Source organism: Fundulus heteroclitus, unplaced genomic scaffold (assembly GCF_011125445.2).
Source record: "Fundulus heteroclitus isolate FHET01 unplaced genomic scaffold, MU-UCD_Fhet_4.1 scaffold_436, whole genome shotgun sequence".
NCBI lineage: Eukaryota > Metazoa > Chordata > Actinopteri > Cyprinodontiformes > Fundulidae > Fundulus > Fundulus heteroclitus.
Window position 1 is genome coordinate 1 of NW_023396853.1, and position 22,428 is coordinate 22,428.

General features: G+C 39.8%; 2 long non-coding RNA genes across 2 annotated transcripts in view; one reads left to right on the forward strand and one right to left on the reverse strand.

Annotated features, from left to right (window-relative positions):
- Positions 1-8,489: 8,489 nt before the first annotated feature.
- The window catches only part of LOC118560497, a 77,692-nt gene continuing 63,753 nt past the window's right edge, over positions 8,490-22,428 (forward strand). Inside the window, exon 1 of the long non-coding RNA XR_004929405.1 lies at positions 8,490-8,592. This is a non-coding gene — a long non-coding RNA (uncharacterized LOC118560497). The remainder of the gene's footprint in view (positions 8,593-22,428) is intronic.
- LOC118560498 lies at positions 15,307-21,160 on the reverse strand. The gene is made up of 2 exons (XR_004929406.1): positions 20,672-21,160; positions 15,307-16,154 (listed from the first exon to the last, which is right to left on the reverse strand). It is a non-coding gene; the product is annotated as an uncharacterized LOC118560498 (long non-coding RNA).

Here is a 22,428-nt window from a genome sequence, read left to right on the forward strand (position 1 = left end):
CCCCTTCAAAATAGGTCAACGAGCTCATTTTCTTTGTTCATATTTTTAAATAGTTGAAGTTTGACTTTGTTCTTACTGTTCCAGTCTTTCCAGTCGGGCAGTCACTGCTGATCAGCTGGAATGATTCAGTTCACAGTGCTGCATCAGATGAGCCCACATTTGATAATCACCTCAGCCATCTTTATCCCCCTTCCCTCCTGTCCCTTAGTGGGATCTTGTGTTGCCCTTACAACTTACACACCCTGTAGCGTTGTGACGCCTGTATTCAGTGCTTTAAGTGGAAAAAAATTGTGCTGATGCCCCCCTTAATGTCATAACAAAATATGGGACAGAAACACGGGTAATAAACTGTTTTATTGTACAGAATTCAAAAGAACAAAATAACAGCCAGTTTTGAATCAAATCTATATGAGTCAAATTTAAAGTGTAATTTTTATTAACTCTAGCCTCATGGTGTGTAAATGCGGACATAAAAAATAATTATGAAAAAAAAAGTTACAAAATGAAAGATTTTAAAAACACAAAGAAGTGATATGTACCTAACAGACTTACGATTTCAATAAGCTTATTGCTGCTATGGTTTCCTTCAGTAAATATATAGTTTTTCTCAGTATTATGCCTGGCCTCCACAAATGCCACATTAGCAATATCTTATCAAGCACACGTGTGTGATACATGCCAACATGCATCACACACCACGCATAGGCACCAAGCACTGGGAGGCACCAAAACAATTAGGTAATTAAGTATGTAATTGACTAGAGCAAAAAGGTGATACTTTAATAAAGTCAGGATTTGATGAATGGAAATGAGCTTGGTAATGTGAACATTGGAAAAAAAAAACCTTGCAAATAGGGCTGTCAAAGTTAGGCAATTTATTACCTAACTTTGAACAAATACATATTAATGCAATTTCCTTTTACAGTGAAAAATGTTTTTACGTACAATAATGCACATCTTCTATACTTTTTGGACCTTGCCTGTGCTGTAGTTTGAATTCTGCTTCAGATGTTTCTTCCAGTTCTTTAAAAGTCAGGGAGATAGCTTCACACTGTCCCGCCTCCTCCCCACTTTTCCCACTCGGTGCATTTAGAGCAGCTGAGGATAGCAACGCTCCACGGTAGTGGCTGAGAGTGAGAAAAACAGATGCAGATTACACTTGCTGCAATATTTGTGACGTGAAGAACAAGGGCAGTGGTAGTAATACTGCTAATCTGAGGAAGCACCTGGTCACTGCTGCCAATTTGGCAAATTCTTGCTATACTTAGCGACTTTTCAAACCCATCTAGGCAAGGCAAGGCAAGGCAAGGCAAGGCAAGGCAAATTTATTTATATAGCACAATTCAGTACAAAGACAATGCAAAGTGCTTTACATGATTAAAACATAGCAAAATAAAACAGAATAAGAGCAAGTAGGAATAAAATATAGATAGAAAATAGAACAAAAAAGTGGTGATTCAGTTAACTAGGACAGTTGAAGGCAATTTTAAACAAATGTGTTTTTAATCCTGATTTAAAAGAACTCAGGCTTTCCGCACTTTTACAGTTTTCTGGAAGTTTGTTCCAGATAATTGGAGCATAGGAACTAAAAGCTGCTTCTCCATGTTTGGTTCTGGTTCTAGGTATGCAGAGCAGGCTGGAGTCAGAAGACCTGAGTGGTCTGGATGGTTTATACGCTGATAACAAGTCTGTGATGTATTTAGGTGCTAAGCCATTTAAGGATTTATAGACTAACAGAAGTATTTTAAAGTCTATTCTCTGGGATACAGGGAGCCAGTGTAAGGACTTTAGAACTGGGGTGATGTGCTCTACTTTCTTAGTCTTAGTGAGGACGCGGGCAGCAGCATTCTGGATCAGCTGCAGCTGTCTGATCCACTTTTTAGGCAGACCTGTGAAAACACCGTTCAGCAATCAATTCGACTAAAAATAAACGCATGGATTAGTTTTTCTAGATCCTGCTGAGACATCAGTCCTTTAATCCTAGAAATGTTCTTCAGGTGATAGAAAGCCGACCTTGTAACTGTCTTTAGATGCTTTTGAAGGTTCAGGTCTGAGTCCATCACTACACCCAGGTTTCGGGCCTGATTTGTGGTTTTTAGCTGAAGCGACTGAAGCTGTGTGCTAACTTTTGATCTTTCCTCTATTGGTCCAAATATTATTACTTCAGTTTTGTTTTTATTCAATTGGAGAAAATTTGGCACATCCACGTTTTGATTTCTTCTAGGCATTTACTCAGTGCCTGAATTGGTTCATAGTCACCTGGTGACATGGTGATGTAGAGCTGTGTGTCGTCTGCATAGTTATGGTAGCTGATGTTGTTATTTTTTATTATCTGGGCTAGAGGGAGCATGTAGATATTGAAAAGGAGGGGACCTAGGATGGACCCTTGGGGAACCCCAAATGGGATTTTTGTCATCTCTGATGTAAAGTTACCTACTGATACAAAAAATTCCCTGTCCTTTAAGTAGGATTTAACCAGTTGAGTGCTGTACCAGAGAGGCCGACCCAGTTCTCCAGGCGTTCTAACAGAATGGAGTGATCGACAGTATCAAATGCTGCACTAAGGTCCAATAGTACCAGCACGGTGGTTCTTCCACAGTCTGTATTTATATGGATGTCATTAAACACCTTGATAAGGGCGGTCTCTGTACTGTGGTGAGCACGGAAACCTGACTGGAAAACGTCAAATCGGCTGGTCGTTGTTAAGAAGGTGTTTAATTGTTGAAACACAGCTTTTTCAATAATCTTACTGATAAAGGGGAGGTTTGAGATGGGCCTGTAGTTCTGGAGTAGAAGTTTGTCTAAATTATTCTTTTTCAGCAGTGGTTTGATAATTGCTGTTTTTAGGGACTGGGGGAAACACCTGACAGGAGGGACGTGTTTATTATCTGAGTCAAATCAGACGCTATGACAGGTAAAACTTTTTTAAAGAAAGCTGTGGGTAGAACATCAAGACAGCATGAAGAGGAACTTAGCTGCTGAATGATCTGCTCTAAGCTTTTGTAGTTTATTTGGCTGAATTGGGACATTTTGTCAGGATAAGTTCCAGCTGAGTACGGCTTTGGTTCTGGAGCTGGTGTGGAAGTACAAACTGATCCTCTAATTTTTAGGATTTTCTCAGTAAAGAAGTTAGCAAATTCATTGCAGGCCCTGGTGGAGTGGAGTTCTGAAGCCACGGACACAGGAGGATTTGTTAACCTGTCGACTGTGGAAAATAAGACACGAGCATTATTAATGTTTTTCTTAATGATCTCAGAGAAGAAAGATTCTCTTGCATTTTTCAATTGTAAGTTATATCTGTTAAGTCTCTCTTTATAGATGTCATAGTGAACCTGGAGTCTATTCTTTCTCCACCTGCGTTCAGCTTTTCGACATTCCCTCTTTTCACTTCTAACTGATGGAGCATTTCTCCAAGGAGATTTTTTCTTCCCGGAAACAACTTTCACTTTAACTGGAGCAATGCAGTCAATGATGTCTGAGACTTTAGACTGAAAGTTATCTACTAGCTCATCTACTGAGTTGCAGCCCAAGGTTGAAGTAGCAGAGTAAGCTTGAATAAAAGTTTCAGTGGCATTGTCCTTAAAGGTGCGTTTTCTTACGATGTCCCTTTGGCTAAATGAGTCACTGGTAATGATACATTCAAAGGTAACGGAGAAGTGATCGGATAAGGCAACATCAGTTACATTGACCTGTGAAATGTTTAGACCTTTAGTGATGATTAAGTCTAAAATATGCCCCTGTTTGTGTGTTGGCTGTTTAACATGCTGAGTTAAACCAAAGTTTCTAAGTGTGTCACACAGTTCTTTTGCACTTCTGTCTTCAGGGTTGTCAACGTGAAAGTTGAAGTCTCCCACAATAATTAAACAGTCATAATCAACACAAATCACAGACAAGAGGTCACTAAAATCATTAAAAAAGTTTGATGTGGACTTAGGAGGCCTGTAAACATTCAGAAACATAGTTCGTACCGGGCTCTTTACCTTGAGAGCCAAATGTTCAAAAGAGTCAAATTTTCCCAAAAACACCTTTTTACACTTTAGTGAATCATTAAACAATGTTGCTACTCCTCCACCTTTCCTTTGCTGTCTGCTCTCACAAAGGAAATTGTAGTTTGGAGGTGTTGACTCCAGCAGTATATACTTCTTCATTAGATTCATGTAACCATGTTTCTGTTAAAAACATAACATCAAGATTGTTGTCAATAAGTAAGTCATTAATTAAAAGGGATTTCCTGACAGAGATCTAATGTTTAATAAACCTAGTTTATATGATTTGGTGGTTGATGATGTCTCTGTGGCAGGTTGCATCTGACAGTTAATGACTTTCAAGTATTTGTTCCTGTTTATCCTTTGTTTTTCTTTTTTCTGCCACGAATCATCACAGATATTCCGTAATTCCCGGGAAAAGACCCAAGCTGATTCTTGAAGCTGTCTTGTCTGATAAACGTGCAGCGAGGGCCCGCTGTGTATCACAGCGAAGTAATCTGAAGGTCTTGAGGACAGGCATGTTCCGTGATACGTAGAGGAGGATCTGGGGCTCTGCGGCCTTTGGAAGATGCTGGGTTTAGTCACAGAGCTGTGGCTATATGGAGAGGATGTCATCTGTAGGCCAATCTTAAATACTTTGTTCATGTTGGGAGAAAAATTCCAGAAAAGGAACCTCTGGGCTTTGGGGAGAGGAAGGCGAGGCGGGTGTAGTCCGGACCGGTGTTTGTGACGATGGCGATTCTGGTCCTCTCTTTGTCCTGCTAACATCTGGGATGAATCCTCCTGTAGCTCTGAGAAAGCCTCTTTCTGTGTCATCTTTCTGGCCATGTTTATCTTGGCTTGTTCAGGCTGCACTGGGCTTATCTTTTGTTTAGGACACTGGATGTACATTTGTTTTGGGACAAAGCTGATGACAAATGGTTCACCAGAATAGAAGATGTTGAAATCAGCCGTTTTGGCACCGACCTATTTAGAGAGAAGCCATCTCTGTTGAACAGATGTCTTCTTTCCCAGAAGATGTTAAAGTTGTCTATGAAGGTTACAGTTGTTTCTTTGCATGTTTTTTTCCAGCCATTTGTTTTAGCATCAGAATTCGGGAAAAATCTCGTCTCCACAAGCCACGGGCGGGAAAGGGCCGCTCAGAAGCACCTTGACATTTTTGCCATGAACTAAGTTCAACAGACGAATGTAATCCTCTTTCAATACTTCTGATTTTCTTATCCGGGTGACGTCGCCCAGGGCTTCAGCTTGTATTATGAGTTTTCCAAGGTCGGGCGCTCTTTCAAGATCCTTGGAAGGATGTCTAATTAAATCAGACACCAGGCCATAGTTTGAGTCGACCTCTGTGTTTTTCTTGTTACAGAAATGTTTAATCCCACATACAGACCCACTGCATAAAATCAGGGTCCTTTGGCCCCGTGGCATGTCTTTTCTCCGATGTATTAGAGCGAAAGTCGTTGACGTACCTCTGAGTGTTGTCATGATTCTCCTGGGTCACATTTTGGAGCGGAGCGAATCTGTTTCGTAAAGGAATTCCAGCATTTCCCAGCAGGTTACTCCTATCATTTGTTGTGGGAACAGTCCGCTGTTGTTTCACTTGTCCTGGGACATCTCTCTGTAGTCTGGGCCAGTTTTCTTTGTCTAGGCGTGGGGTTCGTTGATTCTTTGGTCTTGCACCCTGAGTGATCCAGGGATTCTCATTTTCCTCAGGGATCTGTTTTGTTCAGAGAGTTGCTGGGCTGGTGGTCCCCGTTTGGAGTCGCAGGCAGGGTTGTTTCATTTCCATACGCGCCGTTACATCATAATTCAGTTCGAGTCGGCATATCTTCTGTTCTATAACGGCGATCTTTTGTAGAAGCGTGTCAGGTCCACTGTGGTGAAGGTAGGCATCTTTGCAAAATCAAAATCAAAAATAAATAAAAAGAAAATAAATAAAAATAACTAAAATCCAACTTTCCGTGGTTTGGCAAAGAGATAAAAAGGAGATAAAAAGTAAAACGCAGGAAAATGCAAGCAAGCAGGAGCAGAGAAAAAAAAAGCGTCCGAGCAGGCAGAGAGGCGGAGGTCTAGTGACCTTTTTTCAAAAAAGCAACTTTCTTCTGTTATTGGCGACTTCCTATGAAGGTAACAATCGTTCTGGAGTTATTGTGCCACTGTGAGCTCCTTCCCAACCACTCCAAGCAATGTCTCACAGACATACATTTGCTGCTGCTGCCTTGTCCTGAAACACGCCTGCAGTCAGAGCAAAGAGAGCAGACAAGAAAGCTTCTGTTCCCTCATGGCAAATGTATCCCACCCCAAATTACAAAGCTGGATAAAATACGTTTTTAGTATAGTTTTTTTTTCTTCTTTTCAGAAACTTGCATTAAAACTATTCCCTGAATTTTATTCATACACACAGCTTCAATTTCGTACTCATCTCATTCACTCTGTGCTCCTCTGATTACTGTTTTGGTAAAAATCTGTTTTATGTGCTGTCATTTCAGGCAATGTATTAAAATGTATTAATATTTAGTAAGGTGTATTTCTAGAACAAGTTTATATATTGAGAAATAAATATGTTAAATTGGAAATTGAGACGTTAATAAATTAACAAGTATTAATACATAAACACACACAAAAGTATTCCCAATTACTGGGTGTCCGTACCATATTGGTTCAAATGTGAAAGGTACCCATCCCTAGTGACAACATGATTGAGAAAGTGATCTTTGTTTAGGTTGTTTGGTTGCCTGATTGTGTATTTTGTGGAAATACTATACATGCAAAGTTTATTCTTTGCTTTAGTTTTATTGTTGGCTATTAGCAAACAATAATGCTGATTTTCTCTGTAATGTTCTTTCATTTTTGTGTCTGTAATTGTAATAGTTATGTGTGTAATATAATAATTCTATGCTTTTAACATGAGTTCAAGAGAGGTTATGATTTGGGCTGTTTTTTCTTTTAGTTAGGTGGGTTTTATGTTGGTTTTGGACTGGAAATTGTCAGATCTGGCAACACAGTCTGATGGATGCGCTACTACATGTTTGCAAAAATTTCCGCACCTAACATTTTTTGGTGTAGTTAAGGGACTTGTTTAGGAGTGCTTGGTTGTTATCACTCAACTTAAAACCCAGTTCGGGTCCTCTAAAACTCAAAATAATTTGGCAAGTTAGTCTTAATAGATTAGTAGAATTATTTTATATAATCATTCCAACCTGTTTGAAGTAGCTCAAATATATCATTAATTTTTCCAAAAGCAATTACATTCATACTCATGATTGGTTATTGGCTGAAACTGTGTTTTCCTTGTTATCATTAGAAATGTGTAATGGTTTGAGACAGGAGGCCCACGATCCAGCCAGACAAGCAGAGGTTTCAGAAAAAGGCTATTTATTTACAAAAGAACCAACAAAAAAAAAGGACTTGCCGGAACCAAAAATGGGCGGCAACAACCAACTGTCCAGGGCTGATGAACGGCAGCTAGAGACTAGATGGGTCAGGCAAACTCAGAGTCCAAAAGCAGATCAGGCAACAAACAGGCAGTCCGAAAAAGGCAGGAACGAAAAACAGGTTGTACACAGGTCAAGCTGGCTCAGATCTCCGGGGACAAACAGGGTCAAAATTTACAGAGGAACAGGAATTTGCTGGACAAAGACTCACCCGAATGCACGGAAAGATTACCTGGCACTGATGAGTGGTCTGAAGAGTTTATATGGAGGTGGAAACAGGTGAAATCAGTGAGAGATGATTGCAGGCGGGGTGGAGCTGAGCAGGTGTGCAGAGTGAGTGATCAGACCAGGCATCAGTGCCGAGATCCTAGCAGAACTCAAAAACAAGCCAGAGACAGAACATAAACAATAACAGAAATCAAACAGGAAGGAACACAAAACACAAAACTAAACAATGGTAGAGACTCAACTATTACAAATGTGAGGTATTAATTTCTAGTTTATGTAGTTTATGTTTTGCACCACCTTCAGGTGATTTTTTTTACTGACTTAATAAAAAATATTGACTTTTGTAGCAGACAGGACTGCAAAGTGGAGACACAGAACCTTTTTTAGGATGGCTGTAAAGGATCAGTCTGATGGAAGAGAGATGACTTTATCATGGAAGAACATCTTAGTTTGCGGGAAATGTCATAGGGGATTTATTTTATATTCATTATGCTAATCTGTGGAATGTAGACCCTCTGACTCAGACATGGAGTAAGAAATCTTAGGTTTGGTTATGTTACAATAAACATACAATGTTAACTTATCTTTGTGCCTTTACTGACATTTTATTGTACCTGTCCTATGATATGAAGATGGTGGACACATAAAAAATCAGGATGTTTCAGCTTGGGCTGCTTTGGCCATCAAAAACCTGATTCTATTAAAGTAGAATGAATCTTTGTGCTTAAAATGTTTAAATCCATTGAGGTACTAATTACACTAATTTGTTGAGGTATAAAATCAAACTGTGACATTCTCACTGCTTGCCAATAGTGATGTAGAGTACTGTATAGAAAGTGACTGAAATTGTCTTTTTCTTTTCAGACAGTATTGAGGATTACATTCAGACCACATCATCTAACGTGGACTCAGCCAACCAGGAGCTTGCCAAGGCCAATCAGTATCAGGTAACCAATGAACTGCACTGTACTCTGGTCTCGTGTCCCTCATTTTGCATTTTTTTTTTTTGTTTTAACTGTATAGTAGTGTGCTGCTGTGCATTTGCATTGTAATGCACCCACATAAAGCTTAGCCTGATCAGCCATGCAAACAGCGACTTAGCTCACTTGATTACACAGCTTTATCACAACTCCCGCTAGCATAACAGCACAGATGATGTAATTTCTTGTCATGTTTTACTAGCTTCCGCATTCAGTTCAATGAATTATATGTAGAAAGGGAAACCATAAACTCCTCGCCTTGAGTCTTACAGAAAAAACACAGCAACATATATAATTTGTATTACACAAGTGTTTTTTACTGAGATAGTAATTATACATTTGGAGTGCTGGCCCAAACGTGCGTTGAATTAGAGTAAAATATGTTATTAGGCGACAACTGCTGTTAGAAATGAAACAGGAATGTTTTTTGTTCTGTTCTGTGGTTTGGGGTGGTTAAAATTTCCACTTCAGAGCACATTCTGGGGAGCCGATTTAAAAGATGCCCCAGGGTCTGCTTCTGCTCTGTCTGTTCAAGGAAATATGTGTGTATTCTGCCATTCTTTCAGGGACTGTTTGCAGTTGGCCTGAGCTCTATGTGCCTATGCCATGTAAGCCTCTAGCTATGGTAAATAATGTATTGACTGAAATGTCAAAGGGTTAATAAAGTATATGCCTCTTTAAATGTAGTAGGTCCACAGATCTACAGAACTACATCAGCTCTACCCATTTATTCAGATAACCATCAAAATTGTATTTATGTGCTTTTAGTATTTGAAGTAATCATATAGCATCCAACATCTCTCTGTTAAAACAAAGAACAAGCACCTTCCTTTGGCTTTAAAACTCACTAAACCTTTTTTTAATTCTCAAACCAGTTAAATTATTGGAACATCAAGAAAAATCCCCTAAAGGGACCATTCTGCGTTTGTTTGTTTTTTCTTCTTCTTTTAAATGTGGTTCTTTTGGCAGGGTTTTAATTGTCATCAACTCAGGTTAAAGTAGAAACTCTTAATTCGGCCTTTTCACTGAGAAGAGAATATTTTTCCAGCTAGACATAGACATAAGCCATCTAAAAAAGAAAATGTGAATTTGTTTCCATCCACTGGTTTGAAGCAAATTAACCAGGCTACACAAAGTGTTATTTCATCAGAATTTTTTGTTACACATGGCTGTGATAAACAGTAAGTAGAGGCTGCAAACGAGTATGGGTCACACAGCTACAAAAGAAGAGAAGGTTTTAGGAATGCGTTGCTATCGGGCAAGTTATAATTGTCATTTCATGTTAACTAGTATCAGTCATGTTACTGGCAATCTGAAGATGTAGAGAAAGAAATGCAATTCTACGAGTGTTATGGTAATATCCAGGAAGATGCTGACAGCAGAAACAGCTGATCAGTCATGTGAGGTAAATGTTCACAACGTCAGAACTTATTCGGCAAATGTTTCCATCTCCTGTTTTGCGCATTAAACTCTTTTTCACAAAAAACAAAAACCACCTCAAGGGAGCATAAAAACTTTGTTGCTAAACTGTTATTTTGACTTTTGCCATTTCCATCAAGCTTTTCTAATGCAATACTTCAAAATGTGCTTTAAAAACATTGATTGAAACATGGCCATAGAAATAGACAGACTTTATTGTCATTCAAGTGCATTTGCAATGTACATTTGAGCAACATTTTACTGCAAGGCTCCAAGTAAAAAATAGAAGACAAAAGACAAACATTATAGACTCAAGTATAATAATAGCTAACAGCTGGTCAGTGCAGGGTGAAGATAAAAACAGACATCTGTCATATTAAAATATCTCCGTTCATACAGGTTTTTCAGTTTTTTAACCTTGTTTTCCAAAACTTTATATCAATTTGATTTAATGTTCTTTCTCATTAAGGGACTGATCCCAATCACAGCATGGCTAGACTGGACAAAGGCTGGTGGAGAAGTTGTCGTCAGTTCAGGGGTCATGCACAGGGAGACAGTCCACAGGGCAGAGGTTTCCAGAAGGGCTAGGCAAGAGGGGCATCCAGGATCCAGGTGGGAGAATCGGTAAAAGGAGGCACACACACCAGGCAGAGGTTTCCAAGCGGGGCAGGGATAGGAGACAGGTCAGAGGTCCAGGCTTGGCAGGAGAATTCAGACGGGGGCAGACACAGGCAGCTTAGGTCAAGAGGCAAGGGAGTAGGTTGATGTCCAGAATACAAAAGCCAACAGGAGAGTCCGATAAGGGCAAGGCAGGCAGGAGAAAACAGGAACAAGACAGGTTGGTGATAAGCAGTCAGACAAGGAACACTGGATGGTCAGCTCACACAATGTCTTTCACGAATCAAAACCCAGTTTTGGTCCTTGAGACAGGCACTGTTTACTTTTAAGACTATGCTTAAAACATTCCTTTTTGACAAAGCTTAGTAAGAATGGTTTAGGTTACCCTGAGCTATCTCGGTAGTTTTGCTGCTATAGGCTTAGGCTGCTGGGGGATATCAAGATCTATTTTTCTCACTCTGCTGAATTCTCCTACTGTTCTCCAATTTGCATTGTTTGTTGTTATTTCAACTTTTAACTTTTTGTTCTCTGTCATTTTTTCTTCATAGTAAGTACCCCTGGTCTGTTGTTCTGTTAGCTGTGACATCCAGGGGAGGCAGATCATCCTTAATTACCATATAACATATAATCCGGTGTGGTTTATATGTGGACAAAGACACACTTATACACGTAAATTCACGGTACGCCTTATTGTCCAAAAAATACGCTACATTTGGGGAACTGGTTTTGGCCAAGTGAAGCTACACAAAACGTAGATACAGTAAAAATGGTACAGTTTAACAATGTTTGACTAAGATACATTCAAATACAGTATATAAGTATAAATTATTATATAAATAATTAATTAAATAAATTATAAACACTTATTTCAATTTATAACAATAAAACATGGAGGACAGCCTGCATACTAAACCATCATTACATTTTCATTCGAATATTATTTACATAGACTTCTTCAGTTATTTACTGAAGACAATGGGAGGCTGAGGTATGTAACAAAGACCTTCCTATGGCAAGCAGAACTTATAAAGCCCAGAATGTGTTTTTTCCTGAATAAAAAGGAAGAATAAAATTATTAAACACCATTACAATTGCATTTTTTTACTTCACATTATTATTTTAACAGTTTTAACTCCTAATGTGTTTTTACAGTACCTAATTAACAACAGTAGCACTACACAGTGGCATTTTCAAAATGAGTGAATTCATTTTTAACTTGAGATATTCTCTGAGTAGCCAACAGCTTAAAATAACATTCCCGTTTGCACATAAATAAGAAGCAATTCTGCATTTGAAACTAAAATGACATCAATAGAAAACACAAATATTTCTGCATCTTTTTTGGAATCACTGTAAATATTTGTTTATAGATGATAAATCAGTAGTCCACAATTCAAATAAGAGTCACCATGTTTGAGATGTAAATTTTGATTTTGACATTGTTTTTCAACCAGAGAAAGGGCCAGAAGAAACAAAAATTGTTTAATCATATAACAATGCCGACAAAAGCTTATTATGATAAACTACTATGGAAGTAACGCTACAAGTGTACGTAGCAAAAATATCTGTTGTTTTACACCTGAAGCCATACAGAATGTTTATGTGCAGAATTAAGTCAGCAATGCTATATTCCATTGGGCAACTTTAAAATGTGACACCAAAACAAAGCAGAGGACTTCCAGCATCTCTAAAGTCTGAGATTCGGGAACATTACGATTTATCATGCAGCAAGAGTGGAGAAAGACAAGTAGATCAAACCACACTTTATGTCAGCATATGCACCTGCAGTAGGGTATATAGCTCCCTCTACACTGGATTAAATGGCTCACCTGAAACAATATCACAATAAATGTGATCATGACTGTTAATGGAGAAAAGTCCAAATCCAGCTGCATGCAACATTCAGCCAGTCCAAAACGCTATACAGAGTCTGAGATGCAACAAGTTCAAAACTCTTTTTCTTTATTGTCATTTGAAACAACTGTGTTTTTTAAAAGAAACATTTGTAAAAAGAAATGCCATTCACCTAAAGGAGCAATTAGCAAAATTTTATTATTTTAGATAGAAAGAACTAAAAAAGCTTTGTGAAGATCTAAAGGTATCTTTTAGATGTATTATGGAGCTTAAGCGGAAATTCAATTGAAGAAACTCTATTGCCCACCTTCATCCAATCAGAGACTCATCCGCCTTCATCGCAAGCCAATCAGCTTTGAACTGCTCCTCCACGAAGCCAATCAGCATCCTGGGTTCATTGTAAAATAACTTCAAATCCACGTCTCAGCCTTCTCCTCAGCGAGCAAGCGGTGGCTGTGTGTGTCTGGTTTGGACTCTGATGACTGGATTCAACCTACCTCCATCCCCTTCTCCACCATCGTAGCAAGCTCCGCCTGTCTTTCCTACGGTCCTCCTTCAACCTCGTCCCTACAGAGTGTAATTCCTCCTAGACTCTTACGGATTTCTCAGTCACTCCTTAAAACGGTCCGGCAGAAGACCGCCATGCTGAGCCTGGTTCTGCCAGAGGTTTCTTCCCAAGGGGAGTTTTTCCTCTCCACAGTCGCTTCATGCTTGCTCATCATGGACAGGTTCATGCAAACATGTGTTTATCCAAGTTGGACATCTATCTTTCGGGTCCCTGAGTGAAGTACTGGTACCAGTTTACGCCGTCTACTGGATCCCACCAATTCAGCTCAAGTAGATCATCTCGCAAACCAGCGTCTATGGACTAAACCAACTTCATCTATCTCCACTCCACCACCAGTTTCAGGCCTGGGGGGGAAACATCCTTATTCTCATACACCTGCTTATGCATATTGAAGTATAATTCTGAGCGCCAAAGTCTTAAAATATTGTATCAATAAAATTGTCTCTTCTTTCCGTGTGAGTTTTTCAGATTGAAATGGAATGACATTGCATAACATCTCTGTGTTGTTCTCCAGTCTCTTATTTACAAAGTTGGGTAAGCCGGCCGTGCATGCACGTCCATGAGAACAGCTGCCACTCAGGGCGTAGCCCCTCCCTGCCTATAAAATGCCACCATCAGAGTAGTGCAGTGTATGAGCAAAATGGCGGGGAGCATGTCCAGCAGATGGAAACGTTCTCTTCCTAACAGCATTATAAAGTCATGAATTACCTACTTGTTTACTTGACATGTTCCTCTGAAAGGTGATTCTTTTTGGCTGTGTATTTCTCCTTTGCAAATATGCGCATACAAAGCGACGGCTGAGAAGGGTAAGAGAAATGGGTGCAGCGTTGCAGTCGGAGTGGAGGTAGGGAGAGGTGTGGCTTATCACACATCTTGTTTTGGTCTAGTGAGAGTATTCAACAGCCCACCTGGTGGCGAAATTTCACTTAAGACTACCATAAACACAATTTCTTTTTATTTCTTTTTTTATTTCAGTTTTAGCTGTGGGAATCTTGTGCGCCTACTGAAGAGATACTTTTAGATGTTTACCTGTAAAACTTAAAGATTAAAAAATAAAATGGAAACATTTGAATTTAGGAAAACAACAAATTTGAATATGGAAAGAAGCCCAATAGTTACCTACTTTAGGTAAGCTATTGAGAGCTCCTAACTGTTTTAACAGAACCCCTGTAACAGCAAACAGACTTAAATCAGAGACAACCAGACTTCTGCTCAGTTCGCTCCAGTTGCCTCCGATTTAAGCCCGTTTGCTGTTGCAGCGACCCGGATAACTGGAAATTTGCACAAGCAGAACCCCTGTAAAATAAAAATCAGTCTGTGAAAACAGCAGACTGAATATTTTAGGATTTAAATATTTACTTACCATAAACTTGACAATGTGGAGGACCCAAATGCAAAGAGAAAGCAAGGTGACAACAAGATTAAAAGAGAAGTGAATACAGACCCGGCTGCAGAAACAAATTACAGGGGGAGGGGGGCATTCACATTTTTAAGGGGGGCACACTTTTTCAAAAAACATTTTATATTCTTCAGGCTCCTACAGTGCTGAGCACTCCTACAGTGCTGAGAAAGAAATTCTCAATCTAAAAATCTAAAAAAACGAACAAACAAAAAGCAATAGTGTATTCAATGTTTCCAAATTAGGCAGGTTTCATCCCAGTCAGGCTTCTTTTGAACACATTGAGCTGGAACAAAAATAGCTTATGGCCAGGTTGTAACAATCTGGGAAGCTTTTCACAACATTTGTTTGGCTTTTAGAAAGATTTACCAACAAAATAAATCAAAATAGTTGTTTATGTCTGAAAGAAAACTAAAACCATTTTGATAAAATGCCATCTCCTTGAACTCATTTTACTGATCGATTTATATTTGAAATGAGTTGAATTGGACATCATCAATGAATAGCTATAACAAATAATATTGATTATTTAGTTATAGTAAAACAAGAGAAGAAGAATGGCTAATCAAGTGTCACTGTGAAATTGTATTGGTCAATGTAAACGGCCCTAGAGGGATTGAGTTCTACTGATCAACTTAAAAATATTTCATGGCTGTGTTTGATTGAGCTATACTCTGTAAGAGAAATTAAGTTTATATTAAGGTAGATTTATTACTCATGTTGGGAAGCTATTGATAGCAGTTTTTTTCCCGGTTGATTTATCATGATTGTTAAAGTGATCTTGTGTGTTATTTGGTTGCCTGATTGTACATTTTGTGCAGAGTTTTTTTTTCTTTTCTTTGCTTTAGTGCAGTTGAATGCTAACAGCATGTTCTTATATGTTTAACAGTTCTATGCTTTTAACACTAGAGAGTTTAAGATTTGGTCTTGTTTTTTTCTTTTAAGTTGCCCAAGGCGGGCGCGGCTGGCTCAGCGGGTGGGCACGGCCTCCCAATGCCCACCCATGCCGCCGGGTCTGAATTAACACAAAGTTGAACGGCACATAAATATGGTATTCAGCAGGGATTAGATTTAGAAGGTTGTTGGTTAAAATCGTGAATGGGGCCTAACTGCTGTATGTGGGTTAAAATATGGTATGGTCTCCTTGTGCTACCTGGGTAACCCCCAGTTACCCCATCTCCTTCCACAGCCTAAAACATAGAGGAAAGGTTAATTATTTTCTTTAGATAACGTTATGTGCATGTGTTTGTTCACTCTGAGTCTTATCTGCTGACTCTCAGATGGGCTGGATTTGGATCTACAGATATTCATTGTTTGCCAGCCTTAAAGACGCATACACTGGCTGTGAACCATTACACAAAATGCTTTTAAATGATCTGTTTATTCAGTCAGCTCCTAATTTACATAAATTATTGACATCCAATAGCCCACTATGTGTGCTATTAAACCAACTATTGAGCTCTTTCCAGCTTCCGTCTTGACTGCAGCGCTCCGTCTTTCCTCCGACGCTGCTGCTCCACTTCCAAGCTAACAAATGAGCGAATGGCAACAGCTTTCCCATTAATTGTCATTTCATTATCTCAAGGAGAGCTGAGCCGTGACGGAGCTCACACCGAGCAATTTAGCTCTCCACCAATCCAGACATCCGCTGTCTTTGCAGAGGCAGTGCAGCTGAATGAAAGGAAAACAACAATGGTTAAGTCAGACACACAAAGTCAGAGAGGCCAAATGGAACAACTTTAGCCATACTTTAGGATTTAAGAAATGTAATTTTCTCCTCAGACACATCTGAGGAGAAACAGCTGTTCTGCATCATGCCATGCAGTGCACTCATGTCTTTCATGTTTTCCACACTTTGTCATGTTTCAGACTGAAATGTCTGATTTCTATGCATACTAAGACCTGCTTTTTCTGTTAGTTGTGAATGTGAGTCTCACTGATTCCACCCATGCCTTATCGAATATATTGGCTTGAGTTAATGAACACCAGTTTTGACTGGCTTCTGTTGATGGTGTACAGTGGAGTCCAAAAGCATACACACTCCTTCTAGAAATGAGAGCTTGACAAACTATCTCTAAACTTTTTCTATAAATATTTTGACATACGTACATCTAGTCCTAATCTGTAAGAAGAAAAATAATGAAAAAAGGATGCAATTTTCTGGTTGAAGCAGCTTTTGATTGAATTTCAGCCTTCAGTCTTCCGTTATCTGCACCTCACTTTTTGGCTTGGCAATATTTGACCACTTTGCTTTGCAAAACCTCTGCAAATCTCTCAGTCTGAACCAATAACCCCTGGCTGCGGATTGCGGAATGGGGAGGGGTCAGGGGCATGGTCCTCTGACTCCAACCTCAAACTATTTTGCTTGGGTAGTCGTTCTCCTTCCCTCCAAATGCCCTGTTTTACTCCAGCAGTGAAGTTAGTTTTAAGTTGGAATTGTCATTGTTTCACACAATTTAAAAAGAAAGTTTAGCAGCTCTCTTTTGGTAATGTGGATATTTACACACAAATATATTAGCAGCATCATTTCTTCCATCTATCCATCATGTGTCTCTAGGTAATAGGGGTGAATGATTTGACCTCTCTGTGATAAAAACAATTGTTAAGACTTTTGAATTTGGTTTAAAATTCCTCAACCTTTTGCTAGATGGGAGTGGAGCAAAAAGAATGTGTCCAGAGTGAGTGGAGTTTGTTCCAATGGCACTGGCTTTCTTTTGGAGTCTGCAGTCTGCAGGCTCTTAGAGAGAGCAAGATGTGATTCAATAACTTGTTCCACTGCAGGTTCTTCCTGTTCTTCCAAGATCAGCTGGAGAACCACACAATGCAGCGCTATACTAGGAGACTCTCTACCACTGACTGAAGGTCGTGAGCAGTTAGTGAGGAAGAATGTGCTTTAACTTCTTGAGGAAATTAAGTCTTTGCTGGGCTTCCCCACCTGGTGTGAGATGTCTGTGTGTGTGTGTGTTCAAAGTGATCTCAGCAGAGATGTGGGCACCAAGGAACTTGGAATTATAAGCTCTTTTAACCTTCTTGTTGTGTATCAAGAGGGGAGTGTGTGTGGTGCTGTTGGTTTTCTTGAAGTCCATAATTGCTTCTTTTGTCTTTGAGTTGTTGATGTCCAGGTTATTTTTCCAACACCATAGTGTCAATTGATCGACCTCTTCTCTGTAGGCTGAGTGAAAATTGAACTGAGAATGGGGTTAAAGACACGCTGCTGTCCCTGTGTTCAGGATGAGTGTTGATGATGTGTGTTTAACCATCCAGACAGTCTCTAGTGTGTTCCAGAGGAAATTCAGAATCCAACCTCACATTGAAGTGCTCAGGCCCAGGTTATTCCGTTTGGAAAATATTTCTGGGAGTAACAGTGTTAAACGGGGAACTGAAATCCACAAACAGCATCCTGCCGTAGGGGTCATCGTACAGGTAGTTCAGGATTGTGTGAATAGCTGTTATTACTGCCTCTGCTGTTGACCTGTTTGTTCTGTACGCAATGTTAGTCATAGCGAGCAGGAAGAACAGTTTTAAATTGCTGGAGGAGTAGTCTTTCTAAACAGATGATCGGGTTTAAAGCAACCAGGAATAGTCTTTGAGACACTTAAATGTACTTCCTCTGTGCTAGAAATATTTTGTCAAACTTCAGGAATGTGGGAACAGCAGAGTGATAGACATTCTGTGCTTCACTACAGGCAGTGATGGCTTTTATACCATGTGGTGTTACAGGGATAGTGGACAGACTCTGTGAACTCACTACTGAATGGTTAGGGACTATCAACAAATACCAGATAATGACACACCTTTACAAAAAGGCCCTTCAAAGGTTAACAGCTTCTAGGTGACCCAAACACTGAGAATCAATGTTGAATTGTGTTACAGCAACAGACTGAGACATACCAGATATCATGTGATTACCGTTGATCTTCTATTTTATATTAATAAGGTTTTAAATGGAACTGAGAAAATCCTTGGGAAACTACTGATCAATGAGCTATCTATGGAGGTGCAGTCACACCTAAATCAATGTCATTTTGCATATAATAGGAAACACTGGATGCACTGATTCCATTTTAACAGTTGTGCATCTGGTTTGAAGACACCTGAAAAGTCCCTCCAAATATGCAAGACTGTTTTTCTTATTTGTTTTAGCATTGCTTTTAATTCAATCCAGCCACATTGCCTTCTGGAAAAATGCATTCAGTTGAATGTGAATCCATTTGTAAATAAAAGCCATCATTCTTTTCTGTCCAACAGGTCACAGCGGGTGAAAGTTAACTGAATCCAGCAGTTCTGGTCTTCCTCAGGGCTGTGTCAGTTCAGCTTTTTTATTCACACTCTACAACGGGGATACTGATTGTGCAGCTTGCAAGCAACATGCAGCTCGCAATGTCTTATTTTTTGGCTCGAGTGGTAGATTACAATTATATGCCAGCACAGCCAAAACATTTTTTAAAAACATGCTACAGAAACATATAATGCAGTCTACATTACAAACGCATACATTTGCATTATGTTACTATTTTTTTCTTAGGTATAATTGTTAAGACAAGGGGGATACTGTCAACCCTGGCGATGGAGGCACTTTTCACAATGCGCTGCAACATGGCAATTGTAAAGTGATAGAAAAGCCAACAGTAATTTTACTAGCTAGCATGACACATACAGCGTGCAAAATTGAACAATTTATAATCAAACAGGTAGGAAGCAATCAGGCCTGAGAAAAAGTGAGGATAAAGAGTCTGAAGAAGTAACAAACAAAAATAAGCATGAATATGTTGGAAATGGGATAAGGACACCAGTGATGATGCTTCAAGTAAAATTTTTTATCAAATTATTTGTTTCCATGTTCCATTTGTTTGAGTGACTTGGCTTATTGTGGTTCTCCTCATGACTTTGTTCTGCCAATGTGGCTCTTTTAGAAAAATAGTGACTCACTTTTCTATCATTTCTATATACCAATGACTCTGTCAGCTCTCAGCCAAATGAACATGTGGTGAAATGATCTGATAACACTGTCAAACTCAGTCTGTTAAACACTGATTCCAACTCACGAAGGCAGACGTTGGCAGTGAAAGGTTGTGTTAATTGGTGTGATGCTCACTAACTCCAAATTATTACAGAAGACATTTTAGATGCTGGTGTATCTTTGGTCAGTTGGGGATCATCTCCCGGTGGCCTCACATAGGAAAACATCCAGCAAGTGAACTCCTTCAAATATTGACGGTAACCTCACCTGGCAAACGCAAGTGGAAAGTGTTTGTGCTCTGATCCACCTGCATTTTCCCTTTCTCTGCAGCCTGAGAGTGTTTGGTGTTTGTAAAGAGATTATGTAGTTTAGAGATCAATCATTGAGTCTGTATTAATGTATGCCATCACTTGTTGGTTTGGTAATTTAACAGTCAAATAAGGGCTCAGATTTATGACCAATTAAGATGGCACAAAATATTATATCTATAACAGCTCCTTTTACTCCCAGGAACTTTTTGAACAGGTGACCCCCAGACAGTCAGAGACAGCGTTTCCATCAGATACTTCTCAACTTCTGCACTCTAAATATGCATTAGTAAACTCAGAGAGAAGTCACAGTTTTCCTTTGTAAGCACAACCAGTACAAACATTTCTTCATCCCATCATCAGTTTAGCTAATTAAGGAGTGTTTCATAAAAGATAAACAGACAACCAGGAAACCTGTAAAGTCACAAAGAAAATTAATTAATTCTTCATTATCTAGTTTAGTTCTGTGATCATAAATGCAAGGGCTTGGGGGGACTATTGGATGTTTCAGTTCTCTTTTAACCTGGAGGATAAAAATGTGGTTCTCTTTTTTTATACTGTTTTTAACCAGCAGTTTCTAAAGAGGGTTGTTTTATTGAATAGTGTTTCTTTTCCTTTAAAAAAAATAATTGCAGCTACTTTGTAAGGAATGGTTTTATTTTTCTATCTATGTGAAATTACAGATGAGTGCATTGTGTGTTGGGGCAATAAAACACCAAAGCAAATTTCTCCCAAGGACCTGGACTTGCTGCAAGGGAAACAAATAAAAACATTTGACTTTGATTTTTCTCCAGTAGCTTCCAGGTAATGTCTCCAAAAGTCTTGGAATCAATGCAGAATATGGTTACCTTACAGATGAATTAAATTGTCAGGTATGCGGTTGTTGTTCTGTGCTGGGGAGTGTTGTGGTGCAGCCTTACTTTTCTCCAGCAGGGTGCGACAGGTGGACGGTTGCACAGGTGCTTCCCATCTATTCCAATCAAGTGGCACACTTAAGGTGGCAGAAGCCAGAAGGAAGGTGTCAGCTCTTGGGAGAGCTAATGCTCGGTCGCCATTAACCCTCCTCTGGAGTCCTGTCTTCCACCTATCCGTTGGTCACTGTTTTTCTCCTGTTTCAACTTCTCCATCACCTACTGATCTGGCCCCAAAAAAGTAAAACCGGATGCTTTGTCCTATCAATTTTCATCAGAAGAAGAGGACCAGCAACGGACCACCATGATCCTTTCCTCCTGTATGTTAGTTCTCTCTCATGGGACCTGGAGCAGGTCATCCAACAACCCGTCGCTTTAAGGAGGCAGAAGCCAGAAGGAAAGCATCAGAGCATTAGCTCTCCTGAGCGGTACCTGGCCGACCAGTGCTCATGATTTTCTTCTTGCTATCAGCTGTCTGCTCCCTCCTTTTCCCTTTGCTCCCAGGACCTGTTCAGAGTCAGCCTACAGGTGTCCTTGTCTCCCGCTTCACCGTGGCTCCACCATCGTCGCCTGTCCCAAGTACCTAGCCCTTCCTGGGGTTCTGCGGGTGTCTCCTCCTGTCGAGCCTTCACCTGTCCACAATTCTGAGCTCATTACACCTGCCAGCTACTGCACACGCCCAGTCAGACACTGCTGCTGCCAGCATTACCCTCTTCTGGAGTCCTGTCTTCCCCCTATCCGTATGTCAGCCTCTGCTCCACTTAATCACCTCCTGACTTGTCAGTGCTCACTCGACATTCTCTATTTTCCAGTTGATGCCCTGAGTCCTCCCAGTACCCGGTACCAGTTCCGGTCCACCTCCCATAAATCAATTCTTACAATAAAATATATTTTACTGACTGCTTTGTTGCTTCTGGGAAATGTAAACATGACAGAATTATGTTACTATATTCATTGATTAATGAGACCTATTTCCATGACTTCAAGCTGTATGCTAAGGGCATGTGGAAGGGTATTGTTGTATCCAGGCAAATTTGCAGAGTCACCAAATCAAACCCAGACTTTGAACTTATATACTGTACTTCCAAATTTTTTTATTTCGAAAGGTGCAAGTTATTTAGATGTAGTGCTAACATACTATTTTAGTTTACGGACATACAACTGTAGTGAAACATGTTAGCAGTGTGCTAGTTTATTTTGCCTTGCAGGGTAGGGTTGCCTTGTGCAACCCTACCCCAGACATAATGCTGACACCACTATCTTTCATTGTGCTGTTCCGATGATGTGCTGTGTTGTTTTTGCACCATGCCCTTTTTCAAATTATTGACCAACTGTTCACCTATAGACTATAAAACAGACAATTTCTGCTGAGCATTTTCCTTAGTTACTCCCTAGTTAAGATACATGGAGACACACTTCATTGTCAAAAGTATTTGGTCACCTGCCTTGACTCATATATGAGTTTAAGTGACATCTCATTCCTAATCCATAGGAGTTCAATAGGACGTCCACCATTTGCAGCTAGAACACCTTAATCTCTTCTGGGAAGGCTGTCCACAAGGTTTAGGAGTGTGTTTATGGGAATATTGGACAATTCTTCCAGATGTGCATTTGTGAGGTCACATACTGATGTTGGACAAGAAGGCCTGGCTCTCAGTCTCCGCTCTAATTCATCCCAAAGGTGTTCTATCGGTCATCCCAAAGGTGTTCTATCGGGTCGAGGTCAGTACTCTGTTCAGGCCGGTCAAGTTCATCCACACCAGACT